This window comes from Oryctolagus cuniculus, unplaced genomic scaffold (genome assembly GCF_964237555.1).
Source record: "Oryctolagus cuniculus unplaced genomic scaffold, mOryCun1.1 SCAFFOLD_80, whole genome shotgun sequence".
NCBI classification, from domain to species: domain Eukaryota; kingdom Metazoa; phylum Chordata; class Mammalia; order Lagomorpha; family Leporidae; genus Oryctolagus; species Oryctolagus cuniculus.
In genome coordinates, this window is record NW_027208284.1 from 124737 (window position 1) to 149020 (window position 24284).

Sequence of the window (24284 nt, forward strand, 5' to 3'; positions counted from 1 at the left end):
ACTATGCCACAGTGCCAGCCCCTACCTTACAGTTTCAAAAGCAGCTATTGTCCAAAGCTGGAAGAACAAAGTATTCTCAGATGAACATATCAATGAATGAAGGGAGTTAAAAAAATTTTTTAGAAGATGAGATCTGATAGGGAAGCCACCAGATAAGAAAATCAAAAAAGAAACAGTAATTTAAGTTTACTTCAGCTATATGCAGATTATTCTGAATTTAAGGTAGCATCAGATGGCATACTTCTGAGTCCATTCCCAAGGTATTCTGTTGTATTTATCTCTGTTTTATAGATTTGTGCAATCTCTAGCACTAGGGGTTTGTCTGGATTTGGATTACATAGCAGTGAACAAATGGATAAAAGAACTTTAGAAATTATTAAAGCATTAGACCACTGTGATCTTAGAATATCGAGACAAATGCTGCCATTACTGTTAACATTTGGATAATAAATTCTTGTTGTAAATGCAACATTAAGTGATTTGAAGGGGGTAGTCTGTAGGAAAATGAATTGCCAAAAAGAATACACTGTCATGATATGAGCTGTCCCATAATTGTGACTTGCTAGTGAAGCACATCATCCCAAACTGGACCTGCAGAACATCGTGCCAGAAGGTCATGGGCCAAATCACTGAATTCCTTATTAATCCATTTCAGTGCTATAGTCTGTGCTTTCAGTCTGGTTCCTCTCTCTCAGTGTGTGCTCAGAAGTCTGGCTAAAACTTTTGATTATCCAGGCAGCAGGGAAGGATTGTCTCTTGGTCTCACATTGGCTCTGCCAAACACAGGCGTCTCTTCACTGCTGTGTATCAGTCCACTAACGAGGCTGTCACAAGCATGGGACGAAGCTAAGGATAGCAGGGGACACTTTATTGCCCACATGCAGGGCTTAGCAAATCTGAGCCACCCCCCAATGCATTTTTTTTTTAAAAATATTCAGGATATATAAGTCTGTTTCCATTTATGTGAGAAAAAGATGAATCCATACAGAGATGGAGACATAGAAACAAGGCTGCTTTTACTTTTCATTTTTTATACTTTCATACTAATTGGTTTTTAATTTAAAAGTCATAGCTGTGAATAATTTGTAAAGACCTTGTCTAAAATGAAATCTTTTAAAGATCCAGTTTAGAGATTAGCATTGTAGTGTAGCAGGTTAAGCCTTTGCCTGTGATGCTGACATTTCATATGAGCACCAGTTCAAATCCCAGATGCTCCACTTCCAACCTGGTCCCCTACTAATGCACATGGAAAAGCACCAAAGGATGGCCCAAGTGCTCAGACCCTTGTGACTTATAGGGGAGATACAGATGGAATTCCATGCTCCTGGCTTTTTCCTGGTCCATGTTCAGTCATTGCAGTCACTTGAGAAGTGAACCAGCAGATGGAAAAACTCTCTCTCTCTCTGCAATTCTACCTTTCAAATATATACACATATATCTTTTAAAATATCTGGTTTAAAAATATTTTAAAAGAGAGCATGGTACAGCTGAAATGAACCTCTTGGAATCTGTTACCCTCTCTAGCTCCTCTCAGTGGCACCAGAGGCCCCACTACTACAATTTGGAAGTTCACAGCTGCATATGTGGCTTCAGAGCCCTTAGAAGTCCTCCATGCACCTAGGCCATAGGCCGTCTACTGCTGCGGAGAGATCCCACCTAGATCTTAATTGCTCATCCAGAGAAAAAGAATCAGATAAGTGTTAACAGTCACAGAGGGGAGGGTGGTTGCAGGAGCGAATTTTGAGAATTGTTTTCCACAGGTTAGTATCGAAATAAAAAGCTAGGCAACAATTTACTAAGAGGCAGAAACATTTATTTGACAAAAGCATCTGGTCCAAGAGAAGACGAGGCAGAGTGCCTGAGCAGGACACTGGCTTTCAGGAAGTGCCCAGGGTTTTAAGGCATTACTTTTTTTTTCCAATTGGATCATTCTGGGAAGTGTCCATTGGTCAGGGGTTTCACATATGAATGTTGATTAGCTTGGGGCTCACAGAGATTGTGTGGGTCTCCTGGAGACAGGCTGTGTTCTCCTTAGAAGCTCAAACCCCTCTTCTGCTAGCTCAGGGTGAAAGATTGCAACCACACTGAAAGTGTGATTTAAAGCTGCAAGGTCACACATGCATCATGAGAAGCTATTAGTGGGGGAGATGCCAGTTGGTCTGGAAACAAGCTTTCCAGTGACAGATGGCAGTCCACTTGTGAAGGAATTCTACCTACATCTGAGGGACTCACAGACCCTCAAGCCTCACTGGACAGCCTCAATAAAGCCCCATTTGTTCTTAAATTGCCTCTAACCAGACAACCTCCTTCCACTTAGCACAGCCTCCCCTGTATGCCTTCTCACCTCTCTTCATTTCCCCTAGTTTAGACACACAATTATGAGACATTCTGGCTCACTGAAGCCTTGAACATGTCTGTTTGGCTGACTCATGTGTCATATAACCAAAGCTGCTCTGATCCTGGTCCTGTGGAGCATCATTTCCTTGACCAAACATTTGTATGTGGCAGAAGAATCCAATCATTCAAGTAATTAGGCTCCAATTCTGACCCACTAATGACTAGCAAATTACTTGAATGATGTACCTCAGCTTCCTTATTTACAAAGTGGGGTGAGAATGGTAAATGCTTTCTAGCCTTCCGAGAGGACTGGGGAGGTGATATATGTAAGTGTCTGCTGAGCATCTATGTTATATCACAATTGTAGGTCTGATAGAAACAAAAGGCATCAAAGTCAGGATGCCTCTGTCATGGAGTTTGAGGTTTAGTGAGAAAGACACAATTCAGTTTTCTGAAAAGAAATGTCAACCAACAAAGGGTAAGAAATAACAAATGATTGCACACTTGGTTCAGTGTGTGACAAGTAAATATTTGGTGCATTTTCAAACTAAGATATGCACCTGAAAGTTCTTAGGCAAACAGGAGGTTAGTAGCCAAAACAGCTGAAGCAAATGCTGGGAAGATTGTAATCCTGTAGTTACTCAGCCAAGGAGGAATCGGAGTAAGAACCTGCATGCTAGGAAACAAATAGCTTGCTGTAAAACACGCTGAGTGTGCTGTCCCACCAGGCACCCCATCTTGCAAGACCATTCATAGTCTCCCCTCTCAATGCACTTCCTGTGTCTTGAGTGGAAAGGTGAGGCTGTTTCTCACAACTTGAGGGCTCATCTGGGATCTCTGTGCCTGAATGGAGTGGGGGCTCTAATAGAGGGGGAGACACATCCCATCCAATTGCATGTGGCCTACTCTATCTGGGTGCCCCATCTCACTCCAGAAGCCTGAGACTTGTTATTTGGAGGACAGCAGAGGTGCCACAGAAAACAAAAAGCAGGTACTGCAGCAACCAAACAACCTCACATGTGAGCTGAGTAGGAAAAATTAGAGTCTAAGTATTGCATTGGTAGTTGGGCATTTTTGGAGGTCAAGCATATGTCACTGACACATATCCCAAGTATGAGGCAAGTGTGGAGTCCTGTTCTACAGTTTCATTCTCCTTCAAGGAAAACAGCTGGGCATGGGCCAGTTGGATCCCAAGATGTGAAGGAAACCTCCACTACAGAGGTTTGAGCTCAAGAAAAATTTGGGGTGGTGTTCAAGAAAGCTCCCTTATGGGAGACTGAATACACATGTCCAAGGAATCTCCATTATGGGACATTGGGCACACAGGAAAACTCAGACACAGAGATCAAACTGGGAAATAAAAATTCCAGGTCTAGGGAAAGGAGAACTGAGGAGGCTCTCTCTGACATTTCCCTGGATAGTCTACTGGGGAGAATTTTGGAGTCCTGGGGGAACACCTCTCAGACCAGGAACAAAGAAAAGCAAAACAACGATTAAGTGTTGATGCTTTATTTGACTTAAAGATCCAATTTATGAACTCTCAGTCTTTTGATCCAAGTTTGGCTCAGAGGAAGATTAAATATACCAAGCTCTAGTATTCTTAATTTTGTAATTAAGAGGTGGCTTGATAGGCCAAAGAAATGCAAAAGATAAAGAGCAGCACAGAAATTTTTCAAAAGAGTAAAAATAAAAGGCAAAATTCATGATTTGCACTGTAGAAGAGACAGTTAAAAAGAGAGATTAGATCAGAATACTCCTTGCAAAAGATGGGGAAATCCCAAATTTCAACAAATAACTAGGAGTGAAATACAGAAGGGAATTCCTAAAACTGTAAATGGATGTTATAGAACCGGGAGTAACAGAAGGAGGGATTCCAGATTCCAATATTTACCATGAAGCTTTACTGAAGCCTCAAATCTATTTGGCCAGGTGTTAGGAAAGTTCTGGGGGAGTTCCAACCTTCCACAGAGACTCAATTGCTACAATATGTAGATGATCTTCTTTTTAAAGATTTATTTATTTATTTATTGGAAAGTCAGAGGTACACAGGAGAGGAAGAGACAGAGATCTTCCATCCATTGGCTCACTCCCTGAATAGCTTTAATGGCCAGGGCTGGGCTAGGTGCAAGGAACTTCTTGATTTCCCACGTGAGTGTAGAGGCCTAAGGACTTAGGCCATCTCCTGCTGCTTCCCAGGCATATTAACAAGGAGTTGGTTCAGAAATGGAGCAGCTGGGACCCACACAGGTATCCATTTGGGATGCTGGTATTTCAGGTGGCAGCCTAATCCATTATACCACAATTCCAGCCCTGAATGCTTCCTTTTTCAAAGGTGTGACAGACCGTTGGATTATTCTAATTAATAAGTAGACAGAATCCAGTGTGTACATTAATCAGAGACAAAGAGAACTTGGCAGATTGCTTCTTTCCAATTATTAAACCACAAATATGTATAGCATCTCCACAGTAAGGATGTCTTATATTTACTAAGCATTAGATGTTCAGTCACTGCATGCCATATCTTGACTAGTCCCCAGTTAAAGCTTTCTGGTTCTTGTGGATGCTCCCAGCTATCCCTAGAAAGATCTCAAAACCTTCCCACTCACCTTTATCTCAGGCCAATAGCTTTCTTGGCCTATTCAACATGAACATATTAAATGCCCTATACTATGGAATTCAACATCTACTGATTAAGGGATGGCATTGTGCTTTATCAGGTAAAGTCACTGCCAGTGACACTAGCATCCCATATAGGTGCTGGTTGAAGTCTTGACTGTGCCATTTCTGACCCAGCTCCTTGCTAATGCTCCCAGGGAAGCAATGGAAGATGACCCAAGTGCTTGGACCCATGTGGGAGACCCAGAAGAAGCTCCTGTCTCCTGGCTTCAGTGTGACCAGCCCTGGCCATCGTCTCTGCCTTTCAAACAAAACAAATCTTCTTTAAAATTTACCAATTTTAGACTTTTACTAATTATAGGTTATAGTGTGAAGCAATTTACTGTTATGATTTATAGTAGTATGAAATCTGTGAAATGATCAGCCCAAAGATCTCGGGGAACACTTTGATGCTAAAATTATCGTGGGTGAATAAAGGAATTCAATGGACTACAAATAACTGTAGATTATAATTTTATTTTTCTAAGTTATTTAGAGTCAACCCTCTGTGAAAACCATGAAACAGCCTATAACTTCTAGTCTAAATCTATCTCTCTGGCATTCATGATCAGAGGGAGTTCCCCAGAAGTTCTGCAAAGGAGAAAAGATGGTTAATTTATTAAGCACTTCTCATTCTTTTTTTTTTTTTTGACAGGCAGAGTTAGACAGAGAGAGACAGAGAGACAGAGAGAAAGGTCTTCCTTCCGTTGGTTCACCCCCCAAATGGCCACTATGGTTGGTGCACTGTGCTGATCTGAAGCCAGGAGCCAGGTGCTTCCTCCTGGTCTCCCATGCAGGTGCAGGGCCCAAGCACTTGGGCCATCCTCCACTGCCTTCCCAGGCCACAGCAGAGAGCTGGACCAGAAGAGGAGCAACTGGGACAGAATTGGTGCCCCAACTGGGATTAGAACCTGGAGTGCCAGCACCACAGGTGGAGGATTAGGCTAGTGAGCCATGGCACCGGTCACTTCTCATTCTTATTTTTTTTTTTATTTTTTATTTTTTTTTTTATTTTTTATTTTTTGACAGGCAGAGTGGACAGTGAGAGAGAGAGACAGAGAGAAAGGTCTTCCTTTGCCGTTGGTTCACCCTCCAATGGCCGCCGCGGCCAGCGCGCTGCAGCCGGCGCACTGCGCTGATCCGATGGCAGGAGCCAGGAGCCAGGTGCTTTTCCTGGTCTCCCATGGGGTGCAGGGCCCAAGCACCTGGGCCATCCTCCACTGCACTCCCTGGCCACAGCAGAGGGCTGGCCTGGAAGAGGGGCAACCGGGACAGAATCCGGCACCCCGACCGGGACTAGAACCCGGTGTGCCGGCGCCGCTAGGCGGAGGATTAGCCTATTGAGCCGCGGAGCCGGCCCACTTCTCATTCTTAAAGTCATAAGGTCCTTGCTATTTCCTATATAATGCAGTCACATTAGAAAGTATCAAGGGGGGTTGGTGCCATAACTCACTTGGTTAATCCTCCACCTGCAGTGCCAGCATCCCATATGGGTGCTGAGTTCTAGTCCTGGTTGCTCCTCTTCCTGTCCAGCTCTCTGTTGTGGCCCAGGAGGGCAATGGAGGATGGCCCATGTGCTTGGGCCCCTGCAACCACATGGGAGAACGGGAGAACAGGAAGAAGCACCTGGCTCCTGGCTACAGATTGGCACGGCGCCAGCCATGGTGGCCATTTGGGGAGTGAACCAATGGAAGGAAGACCTCTCTCTCTCTCTCTCTCTCTCTCACTTTCTATAACTCTACCTGTCAAATAAATTAAAAAAATAAGAAAGTATCAAGGAAGGTGGCCAAGATGTAATAGATAAGATACCTTATGATAAAAAAGTAAGAAAACATATGAGGCAACTTCAAAAATCACATACAAATATAAATGTTATTTGTTTACATAAGCTCCATGAAGTTCCAGACATTTTTAAAACAATGATACTTGGCATTTAGTTCATTTGCAAACAATTGTGTCTCCTAGTAATTTGACCATGTCAATGCAGGGTTTTACATTATTAACTAAAGAAAACTGAATGTTCTTTAAAGATTTTTAAGATTCTAGTACAGGGGCTGGTGCTGTGGTGCAGTGGGTTAAAGCCCTGGCCTGCAGTGCCAGTATCCCATATGGATGCCATTTCAAGTCCTAGCTCCTTGCTCTGCTTCTGATCCAGCTCCCTGCTAATGTGCCTGAGAAAGTATCAGAGTGCTTAAGACCCTGACCCCATTTTGGAGACACAGAAGAAGCTCCTGTTTCCTGGCTTTGGCCTACTCATCCCTGGTCATTGCAATTATTTGGGGAGTGACCCAATGGATGAAAGACCTCACTCTCTCTGTCTCTCTCTCTCTCCCTCTCCTTCTCTCTCTCTCTGTATGTGTCTGCCTTTCTCTGTAAATCATTCAAATAAATAAAGTGAATCTTTACAAAAAAGATTATAGAACAAAAATAAGTCAGAATAGGCCAAATGAGGTGTGTAATATAGATGCATAACTATTTCCTGTAGAAATAGTTACAAAATTGTTCTTGTTTGATGAAAGAAATGAAGAAACATTGTCATGATGAAGGACTGCCTAGTGAAGATTGCCTACATGTTTTCCTGCTAAAGCTTTGGCTGACTTTCTTGAAGCTCTTTCCAAGTAAGTGATGTAAGCATGCTCAATGATCATTCTCCAGAAATACAACAAGCAAAACTCCTTGAGCATCTGAAAAACCATTTTCATGACATTTACTCTTGATAAATCTGTTTTGTCTAAACCATTTCCCACTCTGGTTAGCCATTTTTTCATTGGGTTTTGTCTTCCGGATCATTTTGCTAAGTCTATATTTCATCTCCTCTTAAAAATTCTTCCAAGAAATACTTCAGGGACTACTGAAATTTTCCATAGAAAATTCTACTGTTGTCTGAAGTTGATCTAGGTGCATCAAGTTTAGAACTCATCAAAGAGTGTTTGCTCCATTTGAGCTTTTTTTTAAACTTTTATCGAATAAATATAAATTTCAAAAGTAAAACTTTTGTCTTTTTGGTTTTTTTCAACTTTTAATAAATATAAATTTCCAAAGTACATCCTTTGAATTATAGTGGCTTTTCCCCCCATAACCTCCCTCCCACCCACAACCATCCTATCTCCCACTCCCTCTCCCATCCCATCCTTAATCAAGATTCATTTTCAATTATCTGTATATACCGAAGATCAACTTAGTATATACTAGGTAAAGATTGCAACAGTTTGCATCCACATAGATACACAAAGTATAAAGTACTGTTTAAGTACTAGTTTTACCATTAATTCACATAGTACAACACATTAAGGACAGAGATCCTACAAGGTAAGTGTACAGTGACTCCTGTTGTTGATTTAACAATTGACACTCTTATTTATGACATCAGTAATTACTTGAGGCTCTTGTCATGAGCTGCCAAGGCTATGGAAGCCTCTTGAGTTCACAAACTCCAACTTTATGTAGACAAGGCCATAATCAAAGTGGAAGTTCCTTCCCTCCCTTCAGAGAAAGGCATCTCTTTCTCTGATGGCCTGTTCTTTCCACAGGAATCTCACTCACAGAGATCTTTCATTTAGGTCATTTTTTCCACAGTGTCTTGGCTTTCCAGTGTCTTGGCCTGAGAAATTCTCATGGGCTTTTTAGCTGGATCTGAATGCCTTAAGGGCTGATTCAGAGGCCAGAGTGTTGTTTAGGGCATTTGCCATTCTATGAGTCTGCTATGTATCTCACTTCCCATGTTGGATCATTTTCTCCTTTTTAATTTTATCAGCTATTATTAGTAGACATTAGTCTTGTTTATGTGATCCCTTTGACACTTAATCCTATCTTTATGATCAATTATGAACTTAAACTGATCACTTTGACAAGTAAGATGGCATTGGTACATGCCACCTTGATGAGATTGATTTGGAATCCCCTGGAACATTTCTAGCTCTACCATTAGGGACAAGTCCGAGTGAGCATGTGCTGAACTGTACATCTCCTCCCTCTCTTATTCCCACTCTTATATTTAACAGGGATCACTTTTCAGTTAAATTTAAATACCTAAGAATAATTGTGTATTAATTAAGGAGTTCAACCAATGATATTAAGTAGAACAAAAAAATACTAAAAGTAATAAAATAGTAAGTTGTTCCTTGACAGGACAAGAACTGATCAAGTCATTGTTTCTCATAGTGTCCATTTCACTTCAACAGGTTTCCTTTTAGGTGCTCAGTTGTCACTGATCAGGGAGAACATATGATATTTGTCCCTTTGGGACTGGTTTATTTCACTCAGCATGATGTTTTCCAGATTCCTCCATTTTGTTGCAAATGACCAGATTTCATTTTTTTACTGTTGTATAGTATTCTATAGAGTACATATCCTGTAATTTCTTTATCCAGTCTTCTGTTGATGAGCATTTAGATTGATTCCATGTCTATTGTGTATTGAGCTGCAATAAACATTGAGGTGCAGACAGCTCTTTTATTTGCCAATTAAATTTCCTTTGGGTAAATTCCAAGGAGTGGGATGGCTAGGTCATGTGGTAAGGCTATATTCAGGTTTCTGAGGAATCTTCTATTTGAGCTTTTGAGCCAGAATTGTGAAACATGAATCAGATATCTGCAGTGTTGGCCATTGTTTCTTTTTTTATTTTTTATTTTTTTTTATTTTTTGCCAGGCAGAGTTAGACAGTGAGAGAGAGAGAAACAGAGAGAGAGTTATAGACAGTGAAAGAGGTCTTCCTTCCATCGGTTCACTCCCCTAATGGCCACTACGGCTGGCGCTGTGCCGATCTGAAGCCAGAAACCAGGTACTTCCTCCTGGTCTCCCATGTGGGTGCAGGGACCCAAGCACTTGGGCCATCCTTTGTTGCCCTCCTGGGCCATAGCTGAGAGCTGGACTGGAAGAGGAGCAACCAGGACTAGTACCCGGTGCCCCAATCGGGACTAGAACCTGGGGTGCTGACACCACAGATGGAGGATTAGCCAAGTGAGCCATGGCCCTGGCTGGCCATTTTTTCTAATGTTGATCATCAGTACCCTTTGATTAAGTCATAATCAAGGTGAGGTTTTTCCACAAATTGATATAGATGATCTGAAATTGTAGGGTTCACATTCAACATTGTCTTTTTCCTTCTTAAAACAATTAATTCTTTTGTATTTTGCTGATTCCTTTGAGGTATTGTCCCCATACACTTTTTTTTTTAACAAATGATCAGTGATTTCACCATTCTTAAACCCAAGATTTACCATCAATTTGATATTTATTTTTGCTCAAGCTTAGCAGAATTTGTGTTGCTCTGATAGGGGCTTTTTCCTAATTGATGTCTATTCTTGTTAGTGCTTCAAACTATATCCTTTTAAGACATATCATAACAAGGTAGGGTAGACACCAAAACATCTTCAAACAGAGGCACTCACAGGACCCTGGCAGTTTATGAAATAGAAAAGTTCTAAAACCAAGTCTAAAATTTATTTTTGAAATCCATCAGAAGAATCAAATCTCCTTCAACTGTACAATGACACTATTTTAATATAAATGGCAGTAACCTTTACTTAAAATATTTTAGTATGTTGACTCTAGAGAAACCATAAGACATGCAATTAAACTTTTAAAACATAAGGTTGACATCTCAACCCATCATAGAACATATTGTTGCTTTCAATAAAGCCATGTGAAATTAAAGAGAGCTCTTCAAAGCACCAAACATCTAAATACACATGTATTTTTTGGAACTGATTTTTGAAATTATTCACATCAATTATTCTCATAAATATTCTACAAAGTGTGTCTAGACTTATAGAACATTCACAGTTTGTGAAGGATGGATGTTATTTGAAGATTTCTGATGGGCATGTTGTATTTTCCCAACTAGACAGAAATAAAGTTTAATACCTCCTCTTATGTGCTCATCAGTCCCACTATTTGTTAAGCATCTGGCACAGTACTAGATACATAATAATGGTGCTAAAAATGTACATTTTTCATTACTAAATACTGTACAAGTGTTTTATTTACCTTCACAGCTGTTCACATGAATGAGGAAACCGGCCATACAGCCAGCAAATGGCAGAGCTAGAATTCCCACACAGTTTATGTGATTCCCAAGCCCTTGAGCCCATGCCCACATTGCACTGGTGCCCAGTAAGTGACTCACCTCCTTCCAATTTCCTCCTCTCTATCTTCAAAATGGATTCTTGTGTTCTGGTCATCACTGACATAGTTATCCAAACTAATGCTGAAAGGGCATCCTGTGACTTCATGTCAAAATGAAATAGATAAACACTTTTATAGTCAATCTTCAATTCTCATAACAGTTTTCCAGCAGTCCCACTTCTAGAGATGTAGCTAAAGTATATACTCACACAAAAATAAAAAATAATGCTCAAACTGTACTTAGTAATGCCTACTACAGCATTGCTTGCAAAGAAAATGACTGGAAATGACCTAAATGCCCATGACTAAGAGACTGGCAAAATATTTTTTCAATGCAAAACTATGTGGTCCTAGAAAATAATAAGATAGAGATGTGTGTATGGCTGTGGTAACAACTGTAACAAATATTGCATCAAAAAGAAAAGAATATTATATGGAATACAACATCACTATTGATTAGTTAAGCTACATAAAATTTATACAGTAAATTTTATAGATAAAATCTGTAACAGTAAGTCATTTTGAATGTATTTCCCAATTTATCTTCCTTTACCAATAAAACTGCTTCTGTCTCTGAACTTGTACTCAGCACTTAGATTAAGACCTAGCAGCAAAGTTGAGACAGGGGAAGATTAGCCATAGTAGAAGTCCATAGCAGACAGGAAGGAAATGAAAGCCTCACCTCAGGGTTGAGGGACTGTGGGAGGAAGAGAGAGCTGTTGAGTTGGCAGAGGGTTGGATGTGTATGATGAAAACTCTGCCTCCCAGGAGGCTCTTGCTCCTTTTCTGACTGACTTGAAGACACTGTCTCTCATGGCCTGTGGCACACTGCACATACGAGGTGTGCTGAGACAAACAGCCCAGTTTGGTGGGCAAGTTCTCCCTAGCCGCAGGATGGCAAGGGGGTGTTTAGGTCCCTATGTCTCTTGAGTGCTCAGTTTCTCAGGGCATCTTCCAAGGATGGGGTGTGGGGAAAGATGAGGCAAAGGATCATCCAGCCCTGTCACAGGGAACTGCAGCTGAGCCAGGCTAGACCCAGCCAGGGGAGCACAGCCTCAGGTATACTGGCATCAGGCTTTAAAAGCAGACACCGGTAGGCTGACCAAAGGCACAAAATATGGCTATACCCATCCCACAGGCACAACTAAGAGCCAGGTTAAGTTCCTCATGGGGCTGTATTGAGAAGGAGTGCTAAAGGATGGAGCAGTCTCTGGAAAGGCATTGAGTCAAAGTGCCTAGTGAGGGAGCACTAACAAGAAAAAAGACAGCCTATCAGAGTAAACAGAGAGCTGCAGTTTGTATATCCATATGTAGGGAATGAGTCAATCTGTGGCCCACTACCCACAAGTACCTTGAACAAAATTTCAAGAGTACTTAGGTCACTTCTAGGAAGTGGGACTGGAGGTCAAAAGATGTGAAAGGAGGGAAATTTTAGTACATTAGCAGAGAATTTTTAAAAAGAGATTTGTTTATTTATTTGAAAAGCAAAGGTACAGAGAGGGAGAGATATCTACCAGCCAGGGTTCACACTCCAAATGGTCATAATGGCTGCAGCTGGGCCTATCCAAAGCCAGGATCCAGGTGTCCCACATGCATGCAGGGGCCCAAGTACTTGGAACATCTGCTGTTTTCCCAGGTGCATTAGCAGGGGCCTTGATAGGAAGTAGAATAGCCAGTACTGGAACCAGATCCCATACAGAATACCAGCATCACAGATGGCCGTTCTACCCACTATTTTACAATGCTGGATCCAGCAGAGAATTTTTAAGCATTTTAAATAATAAAACATACCTAAAGTTGTACTGATGAAACTTGTATTCCTTAAAATAAATTTTAAAAATCAACAAAAAAGAAGATAAACAAACATCACCAGAAAATGTGGCAAGTTCCACTTCCACTTTATGCTCTATTTCTGAATAAACAAATTAAAATAGATCTTTGCTATAAACCAATGACTTCCTATATTTAGTTGATCATTGATGAACTCCAGAGTCATTTCCAAATGAAAAGGGATTCAAATTTGTGAGTTCATCACATTTACAGCTCACTGAATCAGTAGTGTCAGATTAACTCTTGTATTGCACATCTCTGAAGGAATTCCCAATATTAATGGATTAGCCTTATTAAATATCAATGTCTTCATTTATTCCATAAGTATTTTTGAAATTTATTACATAGTGGGTACTTTGATAGAAACTGATATATAGTGCTGAATAAACAAAATCCACATTCCCAGGAATTTCCATCCTAGTGGGAGAGAAAATGAACACACAGGCAAATTGCAACTACTGTAATCTCAGTAAGTGGGACATGTGATGATAAAAATCAATCAGTAAATTAGAGATGGGACTTGAGCACCTCCTTGACTTGCATCCTCTGGTCTGCTTTAAGAAAAACCAGGAGGAGAAGAAAGCTAGGCATCAGAAGCAATGTAAACATAGGTGGCAGGCCTATTAAAGGTTGCTCTGTACAGCGATCTGCCCTCAAAGAGACCCAGCAGGCCAGTCCGCTACAGTGGCTTTCAATGTGGTAATCCTGGGATTCAGCAGAAATCCACTTATGAAGAGCCCTGGCAGCTCTGCCAGCCAAGAGTTGGATCACTGGAAATGGAACTGCCCTGGAGTTGAAGGATGCCCAGTTCAGAGCCACAGATCTTGCAAGCTACAAGCTGAAAAGCCCTTCACTTGGCCAAGTTTCCAAAGTGACCACCACTGCTGAGGGTACAGCCACGCAGAGTCAGTAACGTTGCAGGCAGAAGATGCCACTTGCCTTAACCTGACCACCTCTCCTCCCAAGCCAGCTAGGTAATGGAAGTCAACAGGCTGCCTTCCCCAAGGAGGTTCACACCTCCCTTAGGCTGTACCCCATGTGAAGAGATAGATAGGTCTGGGCCTTATAACTTACAAGGCCTTAAAGCTCACCAGATTATTATCAGGCCCCTTCTGTCAGTTCTTTCCTTTTTTTAAAAGATTTATTTTATTTACTTGAAAGTCAGAGTTACACAGAGAGACAAGAGGCACAGAGAGAGAGAGAGAGAGATTGATCCCCCATCTGATGGTTTACTCCCCAATTGGCCACAACGGCCAGACTGTCAATTTCTATTTGGCTTACACAGCACCTTTCTTAGGTCCTCTAATGATGACTCTGTCCTTTGTATCTAGCCCACTTAGGGCCTCATTCCTTTGTAATCATAGCCTCTACTCTAATATCAAGGGTTCTACTCCCCACCTGTGTGTATTGATGGTCCTTTCCCCTACTTAATGTTGTATTGTTGTTCAGAATTTCTCTACAGACAAACCCCTCTACCTGAAAAAGTTGAGTGGCCTTTCTCCTGATGTTGGTTGGGATCAGCTTTAAACCACATTTATCACGCAGTCCTCACAAGGGTCCAGAGACCCCCCCCCACCATCATTTCCTCTCCTCTATGAAATCCTCTCATTACCTGGTTAATGCCACTCTCAGGATCATTGGTTGCTATTCTCACCCTGTCTTTTATACTACAGTGTCTGTTTAAGTGTTTACAGGAGTTGATAATGGAATGAACCAAGGCATTCAGCAACCAGGCGGTCAACCAAATGCTGTTGCTGCTACAGGGATATACTTGGCTCCCTGCCCAGGAGACAGTGGCTTGAGACATTGCTCCATGCCAGTGAAGAGTATCTCATTGCCCTGTTCCAGCAGGAAGTAGCTTTAAAGACAGATCATCGTCCCTCTAACCCTCCTGGACTTTTGGGACTAATGTATTCCCATACAATTCCTGCTTCATAAAAAACTAAAAGGGGGGATGTTAGTAAAATGGTACAATCTTATCTATGGTGTAAACTACACCCTGACACCATCCTAGGCTCTAGCCCCCACTGCCATTGCTGGAAGTCAGGTGGTTACATGGCTCAACCATTGGTGTCAAGCTCCACTCCCATCCTAATGGGATTTGCTGCTCCTACTTCCCTGCCTGCCCCCTGGCAAAGTTTTAAAAGGACCTATCTCTTTCTCTCCATCTCCTGATCTCTGTCTCTCTTATGCTCTTCTTCTCCCTCTTTTCCTTCTTTTCCCCTTCCCACTGGTATGTTGGGTTTCCCCCAATAAACTCTTTCCCTTAAAAAATCAATCAGTAGGGGCTGGCACTGTGGCACAGTGGGTTAATGTCCTGGCTGGAAGCACCAGCATCCCATATGGGCACTTGTTCAAGATCCAGCTGTTCCACTTGCAATATAGCTGTCTGCTATGGTCTGGGATAGCAGTAGAAGATGGCCCAAGTCCTTGGGCCCCTGCACCTGCGTGGGAGACCCAGAAGAAGCTCCTGGCTTCTGGCTTTGGATCAGTGCAGTTTCCAGCTGTTGTGGCCATCTGGGGGTAAACCATTGGATGGAAGACCCCCCGCCTCTGCTCTCTCTGTGTAACGCTGACTTTCAAATAAATAAATAAATCTTTAAAAAAAATCAATCAGTAGGGTGGCACTGTGGCTCACTTGGCTAATCCTCCACCTGCGGCACTGGCACCCCAGGGTTCTAGTCCCAGTCAGGGAGACAGATTCTGTCCCAGTTGCTCCTCTTCCTGTCCAGCTCTCTGCTGTGGCCTGGGAGGGCAGTGGAGGATTGCCCAGGTGCTTGGGCCCTTCACCTTCATGGGAGACCAGGAGGAAGCACCTGGATCCTGGCTTTGGATCAGCGCAGCACGCCGGCCCTTGGTGGCCATTTGGGGGGGTGAACCAATGGAAGGAGGACCCTTCTCTCTGTCTCTCTCTCTCACTGTCTAACTCTGCCTGTTAAAAAATCAATCAGTAAAGAAAATAAAGTTAGTAGGTGTAGGGATTTTATTGAACTGTATTCTTACTGGACTTCAAGGAAGTAGTTGTCCTTTAATAACATACTTTGAAGGAAAAATAAATCCAATGTTGGTCTCTGATTCTTTAAAGACTTATTTATTTAAAAGGAAGACTTACAGTGGAGATGGTGGGGAGTGAGAAAGGAAGACAGAAAGGGAGAGGGAGAAATGCTTTTAGCTACTGGTTCACTCCCAAAATGACTACAGCTGCCAGGCTGGTCCTTGCTGAAGCCAAGGAGCCAAGAACTCCATACAGGTGGCAGAGGCCCTAGCACTTGGGTCATCATCCCCTGCATTCCTGGGCACATTAACTGGGAGCTGGATCAGTAGCAGAGCAGCCAGGACTCAAACTGGTATTGTATGGGTTGCTGGCATTAGGCTGTGGCTTAACCTGTTGTGACACAATGCCAGCCCCTTTTAATAACATTTTAACAACATGAAACAGCACTATAGAAGGAATGCTACTGCAAGTCTGCCGCAAAACATGATAAGATAGAACAAATTATGGGAGTATGAGGAAGGTAGAGCATTTATCTGAAGTTTCTTGCATTTGGAACATTATAGGGCATGAAATTAGCATGTAAATGTGTGAAAGTAGAGGTTTTATTTATTTATCTATTTTAACTTTTTATTTACTTATCTGAGAGCAGAGACACACAGAGAGGAATAAAGAGAAAGAAAGAGCTCCCATCCTTACCAGAAAGAGGGAAGTCTTCCATCCATTGGTTCACTCCCCAGATGATCACAATAGCCAGAATTGTGCTGATACAAAGCCAAGAGCCAGGAGTTTCTTCAGGGTCTCCCATGCAGGTGCAGGGGCCTAACGACTTGGGCCACCTTCCACTGCTTTCCCAAGCCGTAGCAGAGAGCTGCATTGGAAGTGGAGTAGCCAGGACTCAAGCCAGTGCCATAGAGGGTTGCTGGCACTGTAGGTGGCAGGTTTACCTGATTTGCTACAGTACTGGCCCCAAGATCTAAGAATCTTAACTTATAAAACCTCTCCTAAAATTGTAGATTAGGATATCTGACAAATGTGGATCTGAATTGTGCTTTGCTTACCTTCTAGCCATGTGAATTAATTGACTTCTCTACCCTTTAGTTTCCCCATACATAAAATGTAGATTAGGGGCCAGCATTGTGGCGGATCAGGTTAAGTTGTCACTTGCAATACTGGCATCCCCATATCAGAGTGCTGGTTCAAGTCCAGGTGCTCTGCTTCTGATTCAACTTCCTACTAATACACCTGAGAAGGCAGTGGAAGATGACTCAAGTACTGAGTTCCTGCTACTCACATTGGAGATCGGGGTGAAATTTCAGGAGCCTGGCTTTGGCCTAGCATTTGCTGCCATATGGGGGAGTGAATCAGTGGATGAAAGAAAGATCTCTCTCTCTCTCTCTCTTTGTAACTCTGCCTTTCAATAAATAATAAACCTTTTAGAAACTTGGATCAGGGCCGGTGCCATGGCTCATTTGGTTAATCCTCTGCCTGTGGCACCAGCATCTCATATGGGCACCAGGTTCTAGTACCAGTTGCTCCTCTTCCAGTCCAGCTCTCTGCTGTGGCCCAAGAAGGCAGTGGAAGATGGCCCAGGTGCTTGGGCCCCTGCACCCACATGGGAGACCAGAGGGAGGCACTTGGCTCCTGGCTTCAGATCAGCATAGCTCTGGCTGTAGCAGCCATTTGGGGGGTGAACCAACAGAAGGAAGACCTTTCTTTCTGTCTCTCTCACACACTGTCTAACTCTGTCAAATAAGAAAAAAAATAAACTTGGATCACTTAGAAATGTGGATGAATAGATTTGTTTAACTGACTTTCTTGACTATTTGTCATGTGGGTGACACTGCTAGATTCCAGAGACATAAAAATGAATACTATAAAAGACTTCACCTTCACAAAATGCACACTCTAGTGGGTGAGAGCCACCTACACCATCCTTCTAACACTGCACAGCAATCCCTCTAAACAGAAGCGGTTGTTGGCATCACACCTGTGGTAGAGATTGCAGGCACTCTTCTATGTCCACTTCTCCTTTCTTCTGGCTTTGTACTTGCATCAGACCTTAGACCTCTGAAATCAGGGCCATGTACCAGTGCTAGTAGAAGTCTGAGAGTACGGGTATCAGGGGCACTTTGAAACCAATACGTCTCATGGCCAGAAAGTCACCCATTTATATTCTCTTCTACTGCCACAATAGCCAAGGAAGTCAAGTGCTCTGAATAGTACAATTACAGGATGGAAGAGACTCCACGAACTCCATCAGCAGAGCTTTTAGAGGATCTGCCCAAGAGAATGACCTAGACCTGCAGCCAAATTTGACTGGCTAAGCAACAAACTTCTGTTAATTTACCAAGAGTTACTGGTTGTAAATGACTACAGCATGCTCTTGTTTCACTAATTCACAAACCGCCCTGCAAAAGACATTCTGAAAAAGCCAAAGAGCAGTGAGTACTCACTGGTGAGTGGAATAACAGCCAGAAGAAGAGGTGAAGAAGGACCATGAGAACAGAAGGAGGCAGTACAAGGGCCCTGAGGATTGACAGGGCCTGGAAATTGGGGAAACTGTAGGTCGTTCAGGTGAGCTGGGATACAAAGAGAAAGGATGGGGACATGGGAAGACAGAAGAGGGAAGTTAGAGCAAACTGGAAGGCCTGTGGGCCAGGTTAGTAGCTTGTATTACTAATCAGTACTGTATCATGGGGAACATGGGAACCATGGGGCTGGGGGGAGGAGACTTTGAGCAAAGGCTGACATGCTCCTCTGTGTTTAGAGAAGGGATTGAGGCAGGACTAGAAATAGGCAACCAAGATCAAAGTATACCGCTTATGGAAAGTACCTCCTATAGTATCTGGCAGACAGAAATATGTGGCTCCCCTTTTCCCTTCTTCTTCTCATTTATTAAGGTAATTGGAAAAACTAGTCCTCTCTGTAATTCAGAAATCTTAGTGATGGAAAGAAATGCTTCTTCAAAAATAAATGCTTTATTATATAAAAAAGATATACACAAAATGTTCATTAAAAATGGAATTGAAAAATTAAATTTAAATTTAAAAAGTTTACTTCTTCACATTTCAGTGAAGATCAAGACACTTTTGTGAATCAAGATACTTTGCCATTTAATTCACCCCTAAGAACTGAGGTTTCTGGGAATTTAAACATGGTATTGCTGGATTTTTACATTAGTAACTAAAGAAAACTGCATGTCTTTAAAAAAAAGTTTTAAGATTATAAAACATAAAGAAGTCATAGGGAGCCCAAACAGAATTATGGTATAGATGCCTAGCTATACCCCATGGAAATTCTCACAAAATTACCCCTTTTTGATGAGATAAATGAACCAATGCATTGTTGTAGTGCAGAGATACTCCTTGGTGAAGCTTTTCCAGGTGTTTTTCTGCTGGAGCTTTCAGATGTGATCATTCTCTGTTTCTACTTTGACTGGACCACTTCCACCTCTTGGTAGCCATTGTCTTGACTGTGCTTTGACTTAGGAATCATACTGGTAAATTCATGTTTCATCTTGTATTGTTGCAGGATGATGAAAGCCATCTCAGTTCTTACCTCACATTAAAGAAGAATTTCCATGCAGACAGGGACAGTGAGCAAAGCAAAATTTATTGAAAGTGAGAATCCCCTTGTTGCAGCAGTGAGGAGTGGGGTTCCAAGAGAGCATCTCCCAGTTAAGCCTGTGAGGGCTAGCCATTTTATACATACAGTTGCTCTCTCTGGTTGCTTTCTGAAAACCATTCCTAGATTTAACCAATCAGGGAGGATTAGACTAACAGCCAATCACAAAGCAGGGATAAAAAGCAATCAGAAGGGTAGAATAGCAACCAGAGGGGGAGGGTAACAATTAGAAGACTAGAATAACCAACCAATCAGGAGCAAGACCTACAATGCTGTGTAGTCTTCTCTTGGCATAAAACTAAGTGTGGTTAAGACAGCTTCCAGGGAGAAGCAAGCACTTTGTCCACTCTTCAAGGGCTTTTGTCCCTTTCTCACTCTGATAGGGAAATGACCTAATGAGTTACCTAGTGTAACTCCTCATATTATTGCAGTGTTTGCAAGAGGTGCTTTTAGTTAAAAATCTTTCTATTGAAAACAATATTTCTATAGCTGTTCTGGGAACAACAGTTTTTGCACACCCACTGAACAAGAATGTTAGTCTTTGGTTTTTCTAGTCAGAATTATGTAAGCTGAACAGTGGAGATGTCTGTACTGTTGGCTCTTGTTTCTGTTGCTATTCATCAGTCCTCTTCAATTAGGGTATGAACAAGCCTAATGTTATCCTTGCAGATTGATGTGGATGGTCTGCCACTGTGGGCTTCATCTTTAACATCACCTCAGCCCTTCTTAAATAAATTTACCCCTCATAAATTGCTGATTTCCTTGAGGCCTTGTCCACATACAATTGCCACAAGGCATCCATGGGGTTGCCATTTTCCCATCCATGCTGCACCATCAAGGTAGTGTTCATTCTTCTTCTCCTGCAGAATTCCTGTTGCTCTGATAAGGGCTTTTTCAAATTGATGTCTTAACCTTCTTAGTGCCCCAAACTAGATCCTGGGCAAACAGATTGTGACAAATTACTATTTTATTTTGATGCAGATTTTTTAAATCTACACATACTTTTTCATAGTGTGCATTTCAATGAACTTCCTGAGGAGTAGCTCATATTATAAGTTATTTACAAAATGGAAGGCTATGTTACCTGACTGAGGAGCTGTCCGTATTATAGCATTAAGTGAGAAAAGCAAGTTGCAGAGTAATATACATTGCATAGTTCCATTACTGAAGACATAAATAAATAAGCAAATATAGTTCAACCTTCTATTACTGAAGACATAAAATAAATAAGAAAATAGATAATTCAACACTATTCATGTGTGAAACCTATTGGTATCCAGTTTTTGAGCCTGTAGCAGCATAAGAAATGCACTGTGGGCTATTAATAACAGTCACTTCTAGGGGTTTGTAGTATTGTCATAGTTCCAATAAGCATATGTTACTTTTATATATTTTAATTAATGGAAACCTTAAAAGAAAAGCATCATTCTAAAGAACTGAAAATGGCAATGCATGTCCTATAGAAATTGTCAATTTCAATCTTAAAACCCGACCTGTTGGTGCAAAGATTTCTCTTTTCAGTCCAAGTTTCCTTTACTTGCTTGAATTGAACTGCTTTAAATCTAATGTGCTACCTTGAGTTCTCTGTGATTATTAATTCCAATGGATTAAAGACTCTAAGGGGATTTACATAGATTCAGACTTTCAGTGATGATTGCTCTCTGAGAAGAATCCCTGCTCACTTTTAGGAAATATTCTCATCATGAATATAAATTACAGTACTTTGAACTTGTGGGATAAAGGTAATCACCTTCCAAAGGACTTGTTGACCTTAAAAGAACAATGACATGCAAATAAAGCTGAATCAATGAAAATTCTCTCAGGTCAGGTACCAGGGTCTGTAGGAGGTGCTGGTGAATCAAACCTAAGTCACTGAAGAAAGGCACCAACCTTAGGTATAGAGAACCTGAATTTAAGTGTCCCATGCTTTCAATTTCCAACCTTTTCTACCAAGAATTATGAGAAACAGCAGTCTGATCTTTCCAGTATATGATATAAGCATGCTAAATTCCATCCAAATGGAAATGTCCACTAGATTGTTTCTAATTCAGAGGCTACAGACATAAATTTGTGAGTCATCTATAGAAAGAGAGTAAAAAAAAAGTCACACATGGGGAGCTGGCCCATGGAAGACACATTGAGAGGAGTATCTGACTCAGCATTTTGATTAATATCTCAAAGTCCCTAAGTTCAAATCTTTTTTAAAAAGTTTATTTGAAAGACACAGTGGCAGAATGAGAGGGAGAGATTTGTCTCACCCACTGGTTCACTCACCAGATGGCTGTAACAGCTGGGACTTGGCCAGGCCAAAACCAGGGGCCAGTATGTGTGTTTATATCAGGGTAGGGCAAAAGTAATTCATCGTGTCACATGAATCATAGTCTGTGTTTGCCGATATTTTAAAACCTATTGTTTCCTACTTGAAAAATCATTAACCTGTCTGTGTAGGCTAAATAAGCCCCTTTCACTTTTTTAAGATTTATTTTTGTTTATTTGAAAGAGTACAGAGTGAGAGGAAAAGACACAGAGGAGAAGTCTTCCATCTGCTGATTCACACCCCAAATGGCTATGACCAGAACTAGGCCCAGCAGAAGTCAGGAGCCATGAGTGTCATCCAGATCACTTGCATGGGTGGTTGGGCCCAAGTACTTTGACAACTTTCTGCTTCTTTTCTAGGTGCATTAGCAGGGAGCTGGATCAGAAATAGAGCAGACTCAGGGTCAACATTGTGGCATAGTGGGTAAAGTCACCCACTTTTATTGGCAGCACCCCACATGGGCATTACCTCTTGTTCTGGCTGCTTCACTTGGATAAAGCTTCTGGCTTTGGTTTTGGCATGGCCCAGCACTGGCCTTTGAAGAAATCTGGAGAGTGAACCAGTGGATGGAAGATCTCTCTCTCTCTCTCTCCCTCCCTCCCTCCATCTCCCTCTTTCTCTCTCTCTCTTGCTTTTTCTCTCCCTCTCTCTCTCCCTCTCCCTCTCCTCTCTCACTCTCTCTCCCCCATCTCTCCCTCTCTGTAACTTTGAGTTTCAAATAAACAAATAAATCTTTTTTTAAGAAGGTATATCAATCCGATTATCATTTTTTTTACAGGCAGAGTTAGACAGTGAGAGAGACATAGACAGAGAGAAAGGTCTTCCTTCTGTTGGTTCACCCCCCAAGTAGCCACTACGGCCGGTGCGATGCACTGATATGAAGCCAGGAGCCAGGTGCTTCCTCCTGGTCTCCCATGTGGGTGCAGGACCCAAGCACTTGGGCCATCCTCCACTGCCTTCCCCGGCCACAGCAGAGAGCTGGGCTGGAAGAGGAGCAACCGGGACAGAATCCGGTGCCCCATCTGAGACTAGAACCCGGGGTGCCGGCACCACAGGTGGAGGATTAGCCAACTGAGCCATGGCACCAGCTCAAATAAATAAATAAATAAATGTTAAAAAAAAAAGTTGTGTGTCTGTGTCAGACTTGGCTGCAAGTGGTTTGCTGAGCCTATTAGTACCCTGAGCAAGATTCACGCCACTACCCGTGCCCTGCAAACACATCTCTGTCAGGAACGTAGTGGACAACACCAGGTCTGAAGACTTATGGTGAAAATTTTGTTGTTATGATCCTAAAGTTCATGTGTATGTTCCACTTGATTTCTACATTCACCATCCAAGAGGATTTGCTTACATTCAATTTGAGGATGCTCATGATTCCAAAAATGCTTTACATAACTTGGACAGAAAATAGATTTGTGGGCATCAAAAATACAATTTGCACAGGGCAATCAGAAGACACCAAATCAGAAGGAAGCCAAGGAAGGGAGGAATGTGTATAGTTCTTTATGTCATGATGATTTGACAAATATTGATGTTCTAGAATCTAATGTTATGAAGGGAGAGCAAGAAGTCAGTCTTTTAATTACAAGTATAAATCTTATAGCCCTAGAAACAGTAGACTGATTAGAAGACTTCACAGTAGCAGAAGCCGTTCCAACATTGTTAGATTCAAACACCAAAGATCGTGATATCCCAGCCCAATAAATAATTGGAGACTAAATCACATTCTAGATCTGCATCTCACAAAAAAATTAAAGGCACCCCTAAAACAGGTTCCAAAACACATTATAAGTCTTGCTCAAGTGATGAAAAGGAACCAGGGAGAAAAGGACTACCTAAATCCAAAGTTCAGTCAAGATCACAGTCTAGGTCTAGGTCAAAATTTAGATCAAGATCTTAGACTAGTCCTAAGTCCAGTGGCCACTGATAATATAAACCATGATAATCTGTAGGCATATATCATTATTTTACTCATAGTGTGGTTTACTTAAATTATCAGAAGTACAATGTTGTAATGATACTTTAGAAATACTTGTTAGCCTTCCATGTATCCAGTTATAATTAAAATGACATGTTATTTAGAAGCCACTCTGAAGAGTCCAATTTACTTAATGTCATGGGCAGGTACAAATTTGTGGGGTCGGCCGGTGCCACGGCTCACTAGGCTAATCCTCCATTTTGCGGCGCCGGCACACCGGGTTCTAGTCCTGGTCGGGGTGCCGGATTCTGTCCCGGTTGCCCCTCTTCCAGGCCAGCTCTCTGCTGTGGCCAGGGAGTGCAGTGGAGGATGGCCCAAGTGCTTGGGCCCTGCACCCCATGGGAAACCAGGATAAGTACCTGGCTCCTGCCATCGGATTGGTGCGGTGCGCCAGCTGCAGTGCGCTGGCCGTGGCGGCCATT

General features: G+C 42.0%; 2 pseudogenes; one reads left to right on the forward strand and one right to left on the reverse strand.

Moving 5' to 3' along the window:
* Positions 1 to 228: 228 nt before the first annotated feature.
* LOC138848118 (ubiquitin-conjugating enzyme E2 D3 pseudogene) lies at positions 229 to 11183 on the reverse strand (annotated as a pseudogene).
* Positions 11184 to 12095: 912 nt separating this feature from the next.
* LOC138848119 (serine/arginine-rich splicing factor 10 pseudogene) lies at positions 12096 to 23811 on the forward strand (annotated as a pseudogene).
* Positions 23812 to 24284: the final 473 nt, after the last annotated feature.